This window comes from Papio anubis, chromosome 15 (assembly GCF_008728515.1).
Source record: "Papio anubis isolate 15944 chromosome 15, Panubis1.0, whole genome shotgun sequence".
Classification (NCBI taxonomy): Eukaryota; Metazoa; Chordata; class Mammalia; order Primates; family Cercopithecidae; genus Papio; species Papio anubis.
Genome location: NC_044990.1, coordinates 21095620 through 21114478, shown reverse-complemented (window position 1 = coordinate 21114478; position 18859 = coordinate 21095620).

The following is an 18859-nucleotide window of genomic DNA, read 5'->3' as shown; positions in this document are numbered from 1 at the left end:
TGTGAGTCTTTCTAGTAAGTCATCAAACCTGAGGGTGGTCTTGGGGACCACCGGCACAATGTCTTACCCTATCTCCTTCCCTTCATCTTCTTCTAATATACTGACATCTTTTTCTTTTCTAATTTCCTTTCCTTCCCCAAATGCCAGTAAAGGGCAGATGGTAACCTCTCGTGGCTGGGCATCTTTCTTTCCATACCTCAATCCTTGCTAACAACTGTAAAATGAGAGTGAGATGTACCTGTATTATAATTCTTTCTATTCTTAGATCTCAAATCACTTGACAAACAGCATTTAATCCTCCAAATAGCAAAGGACCATATAGTGTGATTCTGCACAAATGAGAAAACCGAGATCCAGGCATGACAGATTGTCCATGCCTTACAGAGCTGTCCACAGGCCATGCTTAAGAATGACAAAACTGGCCTTACTGGTTATTGCTTCTGGTCCTCCACTCCTCAGCTCTTGTTAAGACCACCTGATTAAATCATGGCAGTATTGAGAAAAATGACTTTGAAAAGAGGCCGACTCCAGTGCTTTCTGCTTCTCTCTGCTCCCTGGGGGACACATTCTCAGTCAGATGTTCTTCCCACCAATTTCATTAGCACTGAGTTATAAGGATAAAAATATCCCACCCCTGTCACTGACAAGTTACCTTCTGCATAGAACTTACCGAGTCATCTTTTCTCTGGTAATTTTGTCAGTGACATGTTTGTTGCTGTCAGCAAGGCAAAGGCAGTGCAACTGATTCAGGGTGACCTGGGCTCTGTTCCGCTCTGAACATCAATAAAATTGCCAGGTCTGCTTTGATTTCAGAATTTGTATTGTAGGTAATGATGATATATGAGCTCATGGAATAGATTTGATCTTCAGTGATAAGAATTGTTCTGGCAGCTAAGGATGGAAAAAAATCATTTTGATCTACAGTATAGACAGGTTTCTTCTGATACGGATGTCATCAGTAGAAAACGCAAATGAGCAACAAGATGCCACTTCTACCCAGAGAATCGGCCCATATTGTCAAAGGAGTGAAAGCCACAATGTAGCTGAGAAGGGGTGGGTGGTGGGGTGGGGAAAAAGTCAATTGGGGAAACCAAATTTCAAGTCACCAGAATTCTATTCACGCTCTGTTATGCCCAGCCGCTAGTGTCATGCTGAGGACACAATCACGTTCAAGCAAATGATTACCGTCCGTGCACCCAGGTAATCTGAAAAGACAATTACAGCCCAGGAAGACAGTTTCTGCAGGGCAATCAGGATGCGACAGGGGCCAACTGACACAGCCCCCAGTTGAGACTGTGAGGAACAGTCGGACGCTAGTCGTAATTAAAAGTGCCAAGCAGCACTGGGGATGCTGCCTGGGCTGGAGTTTCTGGGAGGAAGCTCCTTCCCTGCCCCTGCTCCCCAACAGCAAGAGCAGAACAGATTGTCCTGCTGGGTTGAACTGTTCTAAATAAGACTTTGTGTGTGCAATAAAATATACATAACATAAATTTACCATTTTAACCATTTCGAGTATACAGTTCAGTGGCATTAAGTATAGTCACATCATTGTGCAACCATCTCCATCATCACATCTCCAGAGCTTATTCATCACCCCCAACAGAAACTCTGTACCCATTACATGATAACTCCCCTTTCCACCTGCCCCCCTCAGTCCCTGGGACCTACTATCTTTTTTTCTGTCTCTATGAATTTTCTAGATACAGCATAAGTGGAATCATACAATATTTGCCCTTTTGTGCATGGTTCATTTTATTTAGCACGTTTTCTAGGTTCATCCATGTTGCAGCATGTATCAGCATCTCGTTCTTTTTTTAAGGCTGAATAACATTCCATTGTATGTATATGACACATCTTGTTTATCCATTCATCCTTTGATGGATGCTGGGGTTTTTTTCAGCTTTTGGCTTTTGTGAATAATGCTGCTATGGGTATATAAATTTGTTTACGTTTTTACTTTTCATTATTTTGAGTTTATACCCGGAATTGGAATTGCTGGGTCATACGGTAATTCTATGTTTAATTATTTTAGGAATCACCATATAAATTTAAAAAAATTTATTTTGAAACAGGGTCTTCCTTTGTCACCCAGGCTGGAGTACAGTGGTGTGATCATGACTCACTGAAGATTCGACCTTCTGGGCTCAGTCAAGCTTCCAACCTCAGCTTCCCAAGTAGCTGGTACTACAAGGATGTGCCACTATGCCCATCTAATTCCTAAACTTTTTTTTTTAGAGAAAGAGTCTTGCTATATTGCCAAACTCCTGGGCTCAAGCACTCCTCTTATCTTGGCCTCCCAAGGTGCTGGGGTTACAGGCATGAGCCACCGCACCCAGCCAATAGAAATTTTAAATGTAGAAAACCTCTTAGTGTTTTAGAGAAGCCCTTTTGTGGCAGGTTGAGCAACTACCATATATTGTACAGGGGAAATTAGTATAGGAAGAAGCCAGGCTGCCCCTCACACAGTAATCCTGTATCTATAATGTAATCCTTGGCTGTCAAACATCTTTACAGCTCTATTCACGTACACACACTGCGAGGTGCTAGGGATGCAGCAGTGAAAAAGATAGGAGCCATTCCTGCCAAGGGAAACAGAGGGAGATAAGTTGGCATATGGGGGAAGGGCAGCCAGGGTGAGGGACACCAAAGCTCAACTGAGAAGTGAAGCCAAGAAATGCCAGCTGCTGCTTATCGAATGCCTAATAGAAGTCAGAAGCTAGGCGTTTCTTAACATAGCCTAATGTAATCTTCACAAGTATTCTCATTACTCCATTTTACCAATGAGCAAACTGTGAGGCTCGAAGAGGGAGCAAACCCCAGGACGTAAAAGATGACACAAATATCTTCGCCATCTCATTGGTGTTAAGAGAGGCAGACGTACAGCCAGGGAGCAGGGGTTTCAGGCCATTGCTTAGAGTACTGAAAACAGTTTCTCCCGACTTCATTTCAGATCGTGGTTCTATGATTTATTGGGCCCGTCCATTTATGTGAGGAGATGTGAAAACATACCATGCGCATACATTTCCAGCCACTAACTCATTTCTATCAATCAGTACCTTTGGAACTGGTTAAGAGAGAAAATACAGAATTACAAGCTCTGTTGAGAAATTCTTTGTTAAACCATAAATTCCTCAAAGATAGGTACATCTGTAGTCTAATACTTAATTTGATGCACCACCCACTACATACAGTAGGAATTCCATAAATCAATTTGATAAATGTTTATGGAGCAATTGTTGTATGTTCAATACTGAAATGTGAGCATCATTCTTTTGGCTTTAAGGAGCATGCAGTTTCGCTCATGGAGCAATAAGAGGAAACCATAAGACTACATGCAGTTAGGTGGTAATTTACATAAAATTGGTACAAGCATCTGGATCCAACAGGAATGAAAATAGATGTCGTATATTGAGAGCTTGCCTCATTCACTGAGTGACATAAGCTTTCTTACACACATAATCTACTATATTCCTTTCGCCAACCCACTGAAGCAGGGATGTGTTGCATTTCCAGAGGAAACACGGGGCATAGGTAGGTTAAGCAGTTTGTCCAGTGTCACACAAATAGCAAATGACTAAGGTGGAATTCCATCTCAGGGCTCTCTGATTCTAAAGTCCATGCTCTTAACTACAAACGTTGGGTTTTAAAAAGCACCTCTCTTGAAATTCCCAAGCATAGGGCAAGACAGAAATTATGGCAGGGATGGGAGGGGTCCATGATGGCAAGTGACCACGGAGAAAAGTGGAGATTGGCGAGCCCATATCAGGCACTCCACAATAACAGAAGTTCAAAGCACAGGGAGGCCCCAGTGCCAAGAATTCCCACCTCCAAGCATGAGTTTTCTGCTCTATAGGAAATAGCTGTGCAGCAACCCTCATTATTTCTTTATTTTTAATAGAGTCTAATTTTAAGAGCGGTTTTGGATTCTCAGAAAAACTGAGAGGAAGATACATAGATTTTCCATACGGCCCCTGCTCCCACACATTCATAGCTTCTCCCATTAAAAATATCCCACACCACAGTGATACATTTACATTTATTTACAGAGTGATACACACAAATTAATGAACCTACATTGATACATCATTATCACCCAAAGATCATAGTTTATATTAGGGTTCACTCTTGGTGATGTACCTCTTATGGGTTTGGACAAATGTATAATGGTACATATCATATCCACCATTACAGTATCATAGAGAGTTTTCACTGCCCTAAAAATCTTCTCTGCTCCACCTATTCATTTCTCCCACTCCCAAACCCCTGGTAACCGCTGATTTTTTTACTGTCGCTATCATTTTGACTTTTCTAGAATGTCATATAGTTGGAACTATATAGCATGTAGCCTTTTCAGATTGGCTTCTTTCATTTAATAATATGCATTTAGGTTTCCTCCATGTCTTTTCATAGCTTGGCATCTCATTTCTTTTTAGCACTAAGTAATGTGCCATTTTCTGGATGTAACACAGTTTATTTATTCATTCACCTACTGAAGGACATCTTGGTTTCTTCCAAGTTTTGGCAATCATAAACAAAGCTCTTATAAACATATGTGTGCAGATTTTGTGTAGACATAAGTTTTTGATTCCTTTGGAAAAATATCAAGGAAGGTGATTACTGGATCACATGGTAAGAGTGTTTACTCTTGTAAGAAACCATTAAATTGTCTTCCAAAAGGGCTGTACTATTTTGCATTCCCACCAACAATGAATGAGAATTCCTGTTGTTCCATATCCTTTTCAGCATTTGGGGTTGTCAGTGGTCTGGATTTTGACCACTCTATCAAGTATGTAGTGATATATGATTGTTTCAATTTGCAGTTCCTTGATGACATGTGATAAAGAACATTTTTTTTGACATCATTCTGTTGCGAGGTGTCTATTAATGTCTTTGGCACATATTAAATCAGGTCATTTGGATTTTATTGTTGCATTTTTAAGAGTTCTTTGTATATTTTGGATAGTAGCCCATTATCAGATATGTGTTTTGCAAATTCTCCCCATCTGTGGCTTGTCTTTCATTTTCTTGACAGTGTCTTTTGCAAAAGCAGAAATTTTTAATTTTAATGAAGACCAATGTATAATTTCTTTCTTACATGAAGCATTCCTTTTTATTTTTTTCTTAAACAACAAAAAATTATCTTCTCACAGTTTTGGGGACTGGAAGTCCAAGATCAAGGTGCTGGTTGGGTTGGTTTCCTCTGACAGCTGTAAGGTAAGCTCTGTTCCCTGAGCTTCCAGGGAGGCCTCTCTTCCTGGCTTGCAGCTGGTTGCCCTCTTGCTGTCTCTTCACATGGTTGTCGCTCTACGCATGTGTGGCCCTGATGCCTCTCTCTGTGTATCCTAATCTCCTCTTTTTTTTAAGAAAAACGTTTATTTTAGGTTCAGAGGTACATGTGCAGGTTTGTTTATAGGTAAACTCATGTCCCGGGGGTTTGTTGTACAGATCATTTTGTTACCCAGGTACTAAGCCTAGTACCCAACAGGCTCCTCTCCCTCTTCTCATCCTCTCCCTCTTCCCATCCTCCACTCCTAAGTGGCCCCCGTATCTGTTGTTCCCTCATGAAGCATTCCTTTGGTGTCATATCTAAAAAGTCATTGTCAAACCTAAGGCCATCTAAATTTTCTTCTATATTATCTTCTAGAAGTTTCATTATTGGGTGTTTTACATTTAGGTCTGTGACCCATTTTGAATTAATTTTTGTGAAAGGTATAAAGTCTGTTCTAGGTTCACATGTTGATATATGTATATATGCTTGTTCCAGCACCACTTGTTGAAGGACTGTCTTCTCACCATTGTATTGCCTTAAATCCCTTTGTCAAAGTTCAGTTAAATATATTTATGTGGGTCTATATCTTGACTCTGTTCTATTGATCTACTTGTCTATTTTTTCATCAATATCACACTGTCTTGATTACTACAGCTTTATATTAAATCTTGAAGTCAGGTATTAACAGTACTCCAAATTTTTCTTTTCCTTCAATATTGTGTCAGCTGTTCTGGGTCATTTGCCACATAAGCCTTAGAATAGTTTATTGCTATCCACAAACTAACTTGCTGGGTTTTTCTTATTGGAATTTCATTTGATCTACAGATCAAGTTGAAAAAAAACTGACATCTTGACAATATCGAGTCTTCTTATCTATAAACATAGAATGTCTCTCCATTTATTTAATTCTACTTTGATTTCTTTAGTCATAGTTTTATAGGTTTTTATTGAGATATTATAAATATTTTGTTTAATTTATACCTAAGTATTTCATTTTGGGAAGTGTTAGCATAAGCTGTATTTCATATTTAATTGCAAATTCTAGTTGTCCAGTGCTGGTATATAAGAAAGCAGTTGACTTTTGTATATTACCTTTGTATCCTGCAACCTTCCTATAATCACTTATTAGTTCCAGAAGTTGTTTTTTGTTGTTGTTGATGATTCTTTCAGGGTTTCTACATATATAATGATGTCATCTGCAAACAAAGACAGTTTTATGTCTTCCTTCACTCTCAGTATACATTTTATTTCCTTTTCTTGTCTTATTGCATTAGCTAAAATTTCTACTACAGTGTTGAAGAGGAATGGTGAGGGACATCTTTGCCTTGTTCCTGATCTTAGTTAGAAAACTTCTAGTTTCAAACCATTATGTGTGATGTTAGCTCGAGGTATTTTGTAGATATTCTTTATCAAGTTCAGCAAGGTTCCCTCTATTCCAACTTTCCTGCAAGTTTTTTTTTTTTTTAATCAGGAATGTGTATTGGATTTTGTCAAATGCTTTTCCTGCATTTATTGATATAATCATGTGATTTTTATTCTTTAGCCTTTTGATGTGATGAATTACATTAATTCATTTTTGAATATTGAACTAGCCTTGAATACACGGGATAAATACCCAGGTGTTAAGAATAAGAAAAATAAAAGTTTTTATTTTACTTTCACTTTTTGTTTCTTCAGTGCTCTTCCTTCCTTTATGTAAGTCTAAATTTCTGACCTGTATAATGTTCCTTCTTTTTAAAGAACTTGTTTTTTCTTTTTAGCATTTCTTGCAAGCAAGGCAGGTTTACTAGCAGCAAATTCCCTCAATTTTTGTTTGTCTTAGAAAATCTATTTCTCCTTTCCTTTTGAATGATTATTTCACCAGGAACATAACTCCAGTTACGATTTTTTCCCCCTCTCTCAACACTTTAAATATTTCACTCCATTGTAATCTTGCTTGCATGGTCTCTGAGAAGTCAGATGCAATTCTTATCTTTGCTCTTCTGTAGGTGAGATGTTTTTTCCCTCTGACTCCTTTCAAAATTGTTTTCTTTATCTCTAATTTTATGTGGTGTAAATGTGATATTCCTACATGCAGTTGTTTTGGCATTTTTTCTCTTTGGTGTTTCTGAGCTTCCTGGATCTGTGGTTTGATATCTGACATTAATTTGGGGGGAAATTCTCTGTTATTGTTTGTTTCAAATATTTCCTTTGTTCCTTTTCCTTTTTCTTCTCTTTTTGGTATTCTCATTACATGTATCTTACACCTTTGGTTGTTTTCCCACAGTTCTTGGATATTCTGTTCTTTTTTTTTTTTTTTTTTTTTTTTTTCAGGCTTTTGTCTCTTTACTTTTCAGTTTGTTAGGTTTCTATTGATATATATTCAAGCTCAGGTATTTTTCTTCAGTTGTGCCTAGTCTACCAATAAGTCCATCAAAGTCATTCTTCATTTCTATTACAGTGTTGTTGTTATTCTTGTTGTTTTAACTTTATTTTATTGTGGTAAAAACAATTAACATGAGATCTACCCTCTCAACAAAATTCTAAGTGTGCAATACATTATTGTTAACTGTAGGTACGATATTGTACAGATCTCTAGAGCTTATTCATCTTGCTAAACTGAAACTTCATGCCTGTTGGTTAGTAATTCCTCATTTCTTTCTCTCCCCAGGTCCTAGCAACATCATTCTACTCTTTGATTCTATGATTTTGGCTTTTTAAGATATCTCATATCAGTGAAATCATACACTATTTGTCACAATTTTTTTTATCCCTTTTTGATCTTTCTTAGAATTTCCATCTCAGTTTACATTGTTTGTTTGTTCTTACATGCTGTCTACTTTATCCATTAAAGCCCTTAGCATATTAATCGTAGCTGTTTTAGATTCTTGGTCTAATAATTTCAGCATCCCTGCCATATCTGAGTCTGATTCTGATGCCTGCTCCATCACTTCAAACTGTGTTTTTGCCTTTTAGAGTGCCTTCTAATATTTTTGAACTTGGATATGATGCACTGGGTAGAAGAAAATGCTATAAATAGATCTTTCATAATGTAGTAATAAGATGCTTGTGGAGGAAAAGCATTCTAAGTTTCTACGATTACTTCTCAAGTCTTTTTGTGAGCCTGTACCTCTGGGACTGTGAAGTTTTCAAGCGCTTCTCAGTTTTCCTTCCTTTAAGTGGGACAAGATGTCTAGATGACCTGGAGTTGGGTATTTCCCTTTCCCCAGATCTGTTAGTCTTTGCTAAAACCCCAGCAAATTAGGCTGTGGTTAAATAGTTTCTCCTGAGAGAAGACTTTGTTAAGAACAATAGAAATCTCTGACATATTTCAAAATGGCTTCTTTTCCTATCACCCTGCTGGAGCAAGAAGGAATTTTTCTCCGATATTCACTGTGAGAAGCAGGTTGAACTCATGGAGGTAAAACTCACAAATGTGTGGGGATACTACTGTGACTGGAGACCCCTGGTGTTTTAAATTCTCATTCTTGCCCGTACTGAGCCCCCAGAAATTTATCAATTACAGTTCAAGATTTTTGAACCCAGCACTGGTTCTTGTGGAGGTTTCTGCTCATGGGTTTCTGCTCTGATAGGTTTTAATTCTCTGTATCCACCTTTCTCTCTCTCTCCAATTTGTGAGGGTAGCAGTTTGCCCTGTAACCTCACTTCTCTTACAGATCTGTATTAGGCCATTCTTGCATTGCTATAAAGAAATACCTAACACTGGATAACTTATAAAGAAAAGAGGTTTAATTGGTTCACAGTTCTGCAGGCTCTACAGGAAGCACAGTGCTGGCATCTGCTCAGCTTCTAGGGAGGCCTCAGGAAACTTACACTCATGGCAGAAGGTGAAGTGGGAGTAGGCATATCACATGGCAAAAGCAGGAGCAAGAGAGAGAAGGCTAGGGAGAGGTGCCATGCACTTTTAAATGACCAGATATCATGTGAACTTAGAGCAAGAGTTCACTTATTACCCAGGGGATAGCCCAAGACATTCATAATCCATGATCCAAACTCTTCCTACCAGGTCCCACCTCCAAGATTGGGGATTATATTTCTTTTTCTTTTTCTTTTTCTTTCTTTTTATTTGAGATAGACTGTCACTCTGTCACCCAGGCTGGAGTGCAATGGTGCAACCTTGGCTCACTGCAACCTCCGCCTCCTGGGTTCAGGCGATTCTCCTGCCTCAGCCTCCTGAGTAGCTGGGATTACAGGCATGTGTCACCACACCTGGTTAATTTTGTACTTTTAGTGGAGACAGGGTTTTGCTACATTGGTCAGGCTGGTCTCGAACTCCTGACCTCAGGTGATCCACCTGCCTCGGCCTCCCAAAGTGCTGGGATTAAAGGCAAGAACCACCATGCCCAGCTAGGGGTCACATTTTAACATGAGATTTGGGCAGGGACAAATACTAAAATGTATCAAGATCTAAGAAGATTTGTTGAGTTTTCAGTTTGTTCTGGTTTTTTTGCTTATTGTTAGGAGATAGTGGCTACTTTCAAGCTTCTTATATGCTGGACCAGAAACTGGAAGTCAACTGTCAGCTTTTAAAGAGTAGAAAATTGTCTTCAGAGAACACCCCCTCCCATAACCTTGCTGTTAGTGCTTGGCAGACCAAGCTGAGAGAGAACCCTGGGCTGAAGACCTGATGTAGTAAAACTCAGAACTTGTAAGGATTTGACCGACCCCATTTTAGCAGTTTGGCAGACTTTTTTAAAGCTAGGCTTTGTAATTAAAACAGGCTAAAGAAATCATGACTTCATGCCTTGTGCTAAATTACTGTTGGAACAAACTTGAGCAAGCTGAGTAAGATATGAAGGAGCCACTGGGGAAAGCACTGGATTCAAACAGGCTTGGTTTTAAATTCCAGGTCTTTTCTAGCTATTAATAGCATAGCTATGGGCATGGCCGGCAGCTTCTCTAAGCTTCAGTTTTCTCATCTATTCAATGAAAAGACCAACAATTACTTCATAGGACTATAGCTTGATTCAGTGCAGCTGTTTAAACGTGGAGATCATCATTACTATTATCACCATCATCAACAACATCATCACCACTAATAAAGTTTGTTAAAGCAGAAAGGAGGAGACAATTGATAGAGTGAGGGCCCTGAGAGGGCAGGAAGAAGTGAAATCCAAAATACAAGTAATAGGGCTTTTGTGGGGGGCGGGGTGTGTGGCAGCAGGAAGGATAACCCTTCCTCTTGGATTTGATGTCATGAGGTACTGATGGAAACAAACATAGGAAACTTACCTGTGTGGGAAGGAAAAGAAAAGCACACTATCTCTTGGTTTAAAGAAAACTGTAAGATAATTATCTGCATGGCTTACCTAATCATGTTCACTTGAGTACTATTAAGCTTCACTTTCACTTCCTGACCCTTTATCATATAACTGTAGGGACTGGGATCCAGGAAAGTCCTATGTGTTGGGGCTGGAGACACCATCTCAACATGGAACATCTGTGTTCAAGGTCAAGAGCCTGCTTACAGATGCTGAGATGCCAATGGAGGTACACACATTTGTGGGTTTGTGCTGTCATTTAAGTATTCTTGCTTATGGTCTTTATGGTCATTTAATGTCACATGCCATGCTTCTGAGGAGACATCACAAAATTCTAACTCAAAGCAGTCTGAGGCACTGCAGTTAATGAGAGGAGGCAGCTATTCTGCAGATTGGCTCCATCTCCTATAGTAACCAGATACAGGTAAAGCTCAGACTAACACAGTGTTGCTATAATCAGGGTTTGTCTTGCTCCCCAGAAAAGAATATTCTAGGAGGTTTAAATTTACACATTGAATTAGTGAGGATGCTCCAAAGAAACACAACTAACCGACATGACAGATAGATAGATAGATAGATAGATACACATATATATAACAAAGAAGGAGGAAGAAAGGTGGGGATAATCCATAGAATGAGGCTCATGAATATATATGTATTCTCCTTTTGGTTGTGTTTCTCTGGAGAACCCTGACTACACTAGCTAGAAAAGGCCTGGGATTAAAATTCACTGCTGAAAGATTAGGAATGATTCTTAGGAATTGACTCATGTGATTGTAGAGACTGGCCAAATTCAACATTTGTAGGGTGGAGCAGCAGGCTGGACACTCAGGCAGGTGCTGATGCTTCAGTTTCAGAGCAGAATTTCTTCTTCTACAGGAAACCTCAGCTTTTCCACTTAAGACCTTCAACTGATTAAATGAAGCCCACCCACATAATGAAGGGTAATTTTTCTTAGCCAAAGTCACCTGATCATAGACGTTAACCTCATGTACAAAATACCTTCACAACACCTAGATTCACATTTGATTAAATCACTGGATACTATGGTATAGCTATTTAGATACTTAAAACTAACTAACCATGGATGTAGATGGCTTACAGATGGGAGTGCTTATTAGTGTAACTATCCACATGGTGATGGCAGGAAAATTTCACTGAGCTGGACATCTCTAGACCTCAGCTTTGCACTACCTCCTCAGGTGACCTGAAAGTATATCCTTTAAACGCTCTGAGTCCCCGTGTCCTGCAGCAGAGCATAATAATACCTTTCCTGTTTACCTATCACAAGGCTTAAGGAGACAAAGAATATTTTTTTGGAAAAAAAAATTGTGTACTTTAATCATTAATAGCTAACATTTATTAACTACTTACTATGTTCAGACACTGTGCCTGGTTCTTTACGTAAGTTATATTGTATAATTCTCCAAACAATCCTATGAGGTTACCTTAATATTACTCAAGTGAACATGATTAGGTAAGCCAGGAGAGGAAACTAAAGCTCAGAGAGGTGAAGTGATTTAGGCAAGATTACACAGTAAACAAATAACATCTGGGCTTCACACTGAGCTACAGGCAACTCCAAAGCCTATGACTTAACTTCTTTACTGTATTCAAATACATTAGGACGTATTGGGCTGGGCTCGGTGGCTCACACTTGTAATCCCAGCTGAGGCTGGTGGTTGGGAGGCTGAGGCAGGTGGATCACTTGAGGTCAGGAGTTCAAGACCAGCATGGGCAATATGGTGAACCCTACTCTACTAAAAATACAAAAATCACCTGGGTGTGGTGGTGGGAGCCTATAGTCCCAGCTACTCAGGAGGCTGTGGCAGGTGAATCACTTGAACCTGGGAGACAGAGGTTTCAGTGAGCTGAGATCACACCACTGCACTGTAGCCTGGGCAACAGAGTGAAACTCCACCTCAAAAAAAAAACATTAAGACTTATTATGTATTCATATTTGTCATGCGCGTCTGTGTGAAGAGACCACCAAACAGGCTTTGTGTGAGCAATAAAGCTTTTTAATCACCTGGGTGCAAGCAGGCTGAGTCCGAAAAGAGAGTCAGCGAAGGGAGGTAAGTGTGGGGCCATTTTATAGGATTTGGGTAGGTAAAGGAAAATTGCAGTCAAAGGGGGGTTGTTCTCTGGTGGGCAGGAGTGGGGATCGCAAGGTGCTCAGTGGGGGAGTTTTTTGAGCCAGGATGAGCCAGGAAAAGGACTTTCACAAGGTAATGTCATCACTTAAGGCAAGGACAGGGCATTTGCATTTCTTTTGTGGTGGAATGTCATCAGTTAAGGCGGGGCAGGGCATTTTTACTTCTTTTGTGATTCTTCAGTTAATTCAGGCCATCTGCACAAGTCACAGGGGATACGATGGCTTGACTTGGGCTCAGAGGCCTGACAATATTCAATACGTAGCTTGCAGCAGGTGAACCATATTATTAAATTCATTTTTTGTTTTTATTATTAATTTACTTATTTTTTTATTGTTTTGAGGAGACAGGGTCTCGCTATTTTGCCGAGGTTAGTCTTGAACTCCTGATCTCAAGCAATCCTCCCACTTTGGCCTCCCAAAATGCTAGGATTACAGGCATGCGCCACTGCACCCAGCCCCAACTTTACTTTTTAATGATCACCTAAAATGCATTATAGAAGTCACTGAACAGTTCTCATCTGATACACAGTATCAGGGAAAACAAATGTTCGACAACATTCATGCATACATGCACAGATACTAATAGGAAAAAAATCTATCCCAGTTAGTGTCTTAGATTTTTTCAGTGCTTGCTCTGCATCTAAGCAACTTCCCTATGCCAATGAATCTTATCTTTGTCTGCTTATTCCCAGTTCTTCAGGAAACATAAAATACAAACAGATAATTCCAATACAAGTTATTATACTGAAGCCACTAAGAGAATATTACAAAGTATTATAGATATTAAAGGATGCAATAGGAAGCAAGAAATAAAGAAAAACAAACACAAAGACACACAATTCCTGGCGCTCTCTACCATAAAATTTCAGCTGTTATTAAATATGCATAAGATAAATCTTTATTGGTTCTTTGGAAGTTCCTAATTGCTACAGAACTCTTAGCAGGCTACTCCCTTGCTGCTCTTCTCCATTGCTGGGAACATATTTCAAACGCTACCTACCATACTAAAAGTATCTTAACACTGCTTTCTGCTGGAATCAGAAAGAACATTAGTTCCCTGAAAATTTTTTGCATAAAGGGAAAATGTTTTCTGCTCTATACAGCTCTAATCTAGCCTTGGCTATAAGTGACTCTGTAGGAGTTGGAGTAAAAAGCATTCTAACCCACTCTGGTATGTACATTAATGCAAATTCGGTGTCATTTCTCCCTGATGATTCTTTGTCATTAGGGAAAGGTTTTTTTGTGGAATTTTATTTATCTCCATATCTAACAATCGCCTTCTCTGCCAACTTGGTGAAACCACTCACTGGCTTTTGCTTGTAGGCTTATGCAAATCATACCCTGAATTTAGGTAATAGTACACATTATCTAAATATTTCACCTCCCAGCCCCGTCTTTCAGAAACACGGCAGCCCTGCACTTCCACAACCCATTGAATTTAGGGTTGCTGTTTGACTTGCTTTGACCAATGAACAATGACTGGAAGTCACTTAAGAATGAGGAACGGTGATTTCCAAAAGACATGCTGTACGGGCAAAAGTGTGTATGTCCACTGCAACATCAGAGTGCTTCTAAAAGGCCATCTGTCAGCATGTCTCACTCCCACACAGAAGTATCCCCAGTACATTTTGAGATTATAGAATGTTATTGGAGCTAATTTCCTATTTGCCCTCATAAGTTATTGGGAGCTTTCACCTTTCGCTGTGTTAGTAATCTCAAAGAACAATGCTTTTTAATATTTACCTGCAACTACCCGTTGTGTGTTACATTTCCAAAATGGAAAAGTTAAATATGTCACAATTATCCATCTTCTGTCATGTATCTGTAATGATTTCAAAGGTAAGTTTTATAATCCCCTTTAAGATAGAAAAAAAAGTATTTAATAAGTAAAAGGTTTGCTGACATTGCCGTTATTGCATTTAACAGCTTGGGTATATTCACTTGCTGAGGAACGAGATGAAGAGTTTGAAAAGGCCTGTAATAAAGTAGCAGTTTGATTTGTGCGGAGGATGATATCTCTGCTCTGTCTTAATTTAGTTCATTAATATGCCCAGATAGTATAAAGTTTGCAATTTGCAATTAAACATAAAAACACACACAGTGCCATCTTTTGGACAATGCTTAAACTCGATACATATATACAGACACACATACCTGTGTCAGGCTATATATTCAATACCCACAAGCATCCATCACAGACGCCAGCAAGATCTTGTTTTTATCATTAATAAATCTTCAGAGCATTAAAGCTTTTATTGGCATTACAGGAATGCAAGACACCATGCTTAACTTGCACCTGTTCAACTTAACTGGAATAGCACGCTCAGATTGGCTTTTTAACATCTCCATGGAAATGCCACTGTGACCACGTGTTTATTTGGTTCTTGGAGCACCTGAGGATGTTTTTTTCCTCATTTAAGTTCCTTTCTAAACCTAGCATGAGCTCTCCTTGCTTCTGGGGCCATGGCTTTGCTCTCACTGTGCAGGTATTATCCCAGCCTCTCCAAAAATTAAAAAGAAAAAGAGAGAAAATAAAGCTAGGATGAAATCTATCTGGCTCAGGTGTCAGGTTTTGAAAAATAGGTGAATGAATGTCATGTATAAAAATAGAAATGCTATTGTTATTCTGCTTATAACTGTTATTCCTAACTGAAGTGAGAGAATAGACAAGAAAACCCTGTTTCCCCAAAATTCATTTTCTATTGAATAGTGCAGATCAGTTCAGTATGGGGCAATCTGAAAAGATGACCTGCACGTCAAGATGCCAGTATTTTAAAAGAGGAATTTCAAATTGTCATTCTAGTCAAGCATTTAATAACCATCTAGCATTATGCTAGAGACTCTGCATGAAGCTGTCCTATGGCCCCTAAAATGACTGGGACAGTTATTACTTGAAGACTTTGTAGGAGGAAAAATGTTCCAAAGGATGATTTTAAAGGAGTGTGGGATATAAAAACAAGATGGAGGTAATTTTGATGATGACGATAGCTAGCACTTACTGGACATTTACTGTGTGCTAGGTACTGTTTAAATATTGTGCATGAATAAACTAATTTAACTCTCATGTCAATTTAATGAAGTAGATTTAACTGCATGTCAATTTAGTGAAGCTAGATTTCTCCTCACCAAAGGAGAAACTGAGACAGAGAGGGGATTGGCAACTTGTCCAACGTCACATAGTTAGTCAGCAACCACTTACTAGAGAATCTCGGGTCAGAGAAAACTGAAAAAATAGAGTCGTAATGGACCAACGCTAGGATCAGGGCATGACCATCAGATTCATTCACTCATTCATTCAACAAATACACAATTACTTCAACACCTATCCTCTGCCGGGTACCATTGTCAACAATGGATTGAACAAAACAAACTCCCTGGCATTGTCCAGCTTGCCTTAGAGTGGGGCAGATACTACACAGAAACATATTACAACGTCTTGAGGTGGTTAAAAAAGCAGAATAGAGTGAATGAATGCTTGGGGCCACTGTACTAGGCTCAAATGAATACCAGATGAAATAATGGATACCTACCCCTCAAAGCACTTTGAGCCTGATGGGGAACAGACAGACTCAGTGACTTGTACTATGGGAGAGGAAAGCACAGGCTGCTTGGAAGCATGCAGGCTTCCCCAGCTAGACTGGCAATGAGGCTTTCAAAGGAGGCGTCTCAGAGCTGGTGATGTCTCCACTGAGAATTATAGTGTAATAGAATTAACTAGACAGGAAATGTGGCGACATCTAAGCAAAGAATAAACACAAAATACACAATTTGAGAGTTGGGCAAGCTCTGGTAACTGAAGGAAGCTCCATGTAATGGGATCTTAGGATAGATGCAGGAAAGTGGCTGAAAATAGGAGGGTCTGCAGGTTTGAGCAGAGGTCAGATCATACCGAGCCTTGCATGCCCTGAGATGAAGTAGATGCTAATTCTGAGGGCCATGAGTAGACACTGAGGAGTGGTGATGGGAAATGATGAGACAGATTCCATTTTCTGCAGAGAGCACTCCAACAACGATGTGACTCATGGGCTGGAGGGGACAAGGTAAAGACAGGAGGATAAGCACGGAGACTGTCACAGCAGTGTAGCGGAGAGAGGAGGGGCTTGGAGAAGAGGAGCCCTGTCTGCAAGACTCTTAGAAGAAAGGTGGTGGTTTATTGGATTTGCGGGAGGAATGGAAAGAAAAGAAAAGAAAACAGGAAGATGTGCAGATGGCTGGCATGGGTGAGTGGGATGGTCGTAGTGTCACTCACAAGAAGAGAGAATACAAAAGGAGGGGCAGAGTTAGATGTTGGAGTGCCTGAAGCTTGCTGGACATTCCTGCCATCCCAAACATCACCGTTTCTCCATCACGCATGCCATTATCTCTGTCTTCTCCGGGTGTTTGAAAAGGCTGTGGCCCTTACCTGTTTTCCCACATCTTCTGTGGCCTCTCCTTGAGCTTTCTTCTGGGCAGTCCCTCCTCATATCTCAGGTCTAGACTCCGGTGTCACTTACTTCCTGGCCTCCATGGCCCCAGGCAGGGTGGGGCACCTGCGTTTGCTCCCCTCGCAGTGATTCTCCCTCTCGGCAGTAACAGTTTCTTCTCACTTGTCTCTGTCCAAAACTAAATAATAAACTCAGCCCAGATGCTCCACTACACACTTCCTGCCTCACGCTACATCCTCCAGAAATACTTGGACATCTATATGAATGAGTGTCCTGTAAATCCCCAGATATATAGGCACCAAGCTCAAAAGAAGGATCTGAAATTAGAGGTATGGATTTGGGCGTCATCAGCTGGTGGAAGCAATTTCCCTTCAATTGATGACCCCACAACCCTAGAAGAAGAAAGTTGTTGTTTTTTTCCAACATCATCCTGAAGGGCAGTGCCAAAAAAAAAAAAAAAAGACACGTTCTCAAAACACCTTATATGTATCTTCTTTTGATGCTTTCTATCTTCCCAGGAAAGCAGGTGGTGGTGTACACTCATTGTCCTTCTTTTCTTCCTCTCTCTATTGATTTCTTTTCTGCTCAAATAAAAAGGATTTTCACACTAACAGCAAAGACAATATAGACACACTGAAATGATACACAAACAAGATCTCTCCCCTCAATTTCAGGGAATGACTTTTCTCTAAAAACAAAGGTGAAAAACGATCTCCTTTCTCCCACTCCCCTTCCAAATCCTCTCCCATCTCTGGAGATCTTCATGTCTTTTAAATCTCACATTTCTCTGTGTCCTGCTTAACCTAAGTTTCTCTTTTGAAATAGTCACTCCTCTCTAGGTTGCCTCCACCTAAGCCTGAAACCTTCTCTGTTTGTGGCACAGGACTTAGCACCAAGCATCATGGCATCATTATCCTATGAAGTTCCCCCACCAAGGTGAAGAGAGGCATCTTAGCCAGATGGGGTTAATGAAAATGCTGTTTCTGTGCACACCTTGTGTTCGCTGCCTGATCAAGATACAACTTAGTATGCTAATGAATGCTAATTAGGGTGGGCTATGGTGTGTCCATCTGTCACATCAGTTTATGTCACTGCAGCCCTCTGCGGGAAGGAGTTACACTTTACTACTCCTGTGAAGATTATTTTAATTGAATGTAGAATAAGGAGATTTTGTCCTCAGTTCGAATCTCTGTAATCATCATAATTCACATTTATTTGGTGCCTTTTTCTATACCCCTCGAGATGGCTGAGCATCTCAGAAAACATGAAAAATGATAGTGAGACCAATTAATACGTATTAAACAGATGCACAAAGGGAGTATATATTCTTGCACAAATGTAGAATTAAGTACCTGAGAGACGTTCTGAAATGTGTGGCTGTAGATGCTCTGAATCGCTTCTGAATGGCTGAATGTAATTTTAAACTGGAATGAAAGCATGATTCTTGGTTGAATGGGCTGTGTCTTTCAAAAGTCTTTGAAAAAATCATTGTCATAGAAATCTTGAGATTTGTGTGTTAGAAGGTTTTTTGCTAAAGAGTGTTAAAGGGAAGGCTTTTATTTTGAGTGTAGATGTGTATCTCTTCCAGTGGCTGGAGGAGTGATTTCAATGCGGGCTGAAATGATTTACCTTTTTTTCCAGAATGTTAAAATGAGTCTCTCCTCGGTTCAGATTATGAGGCTGACTCTCCCCACATGTGGAATTTTAACATTCTTGGACACTCCTCTTTAACTTTAAAGAGAAAGGATGT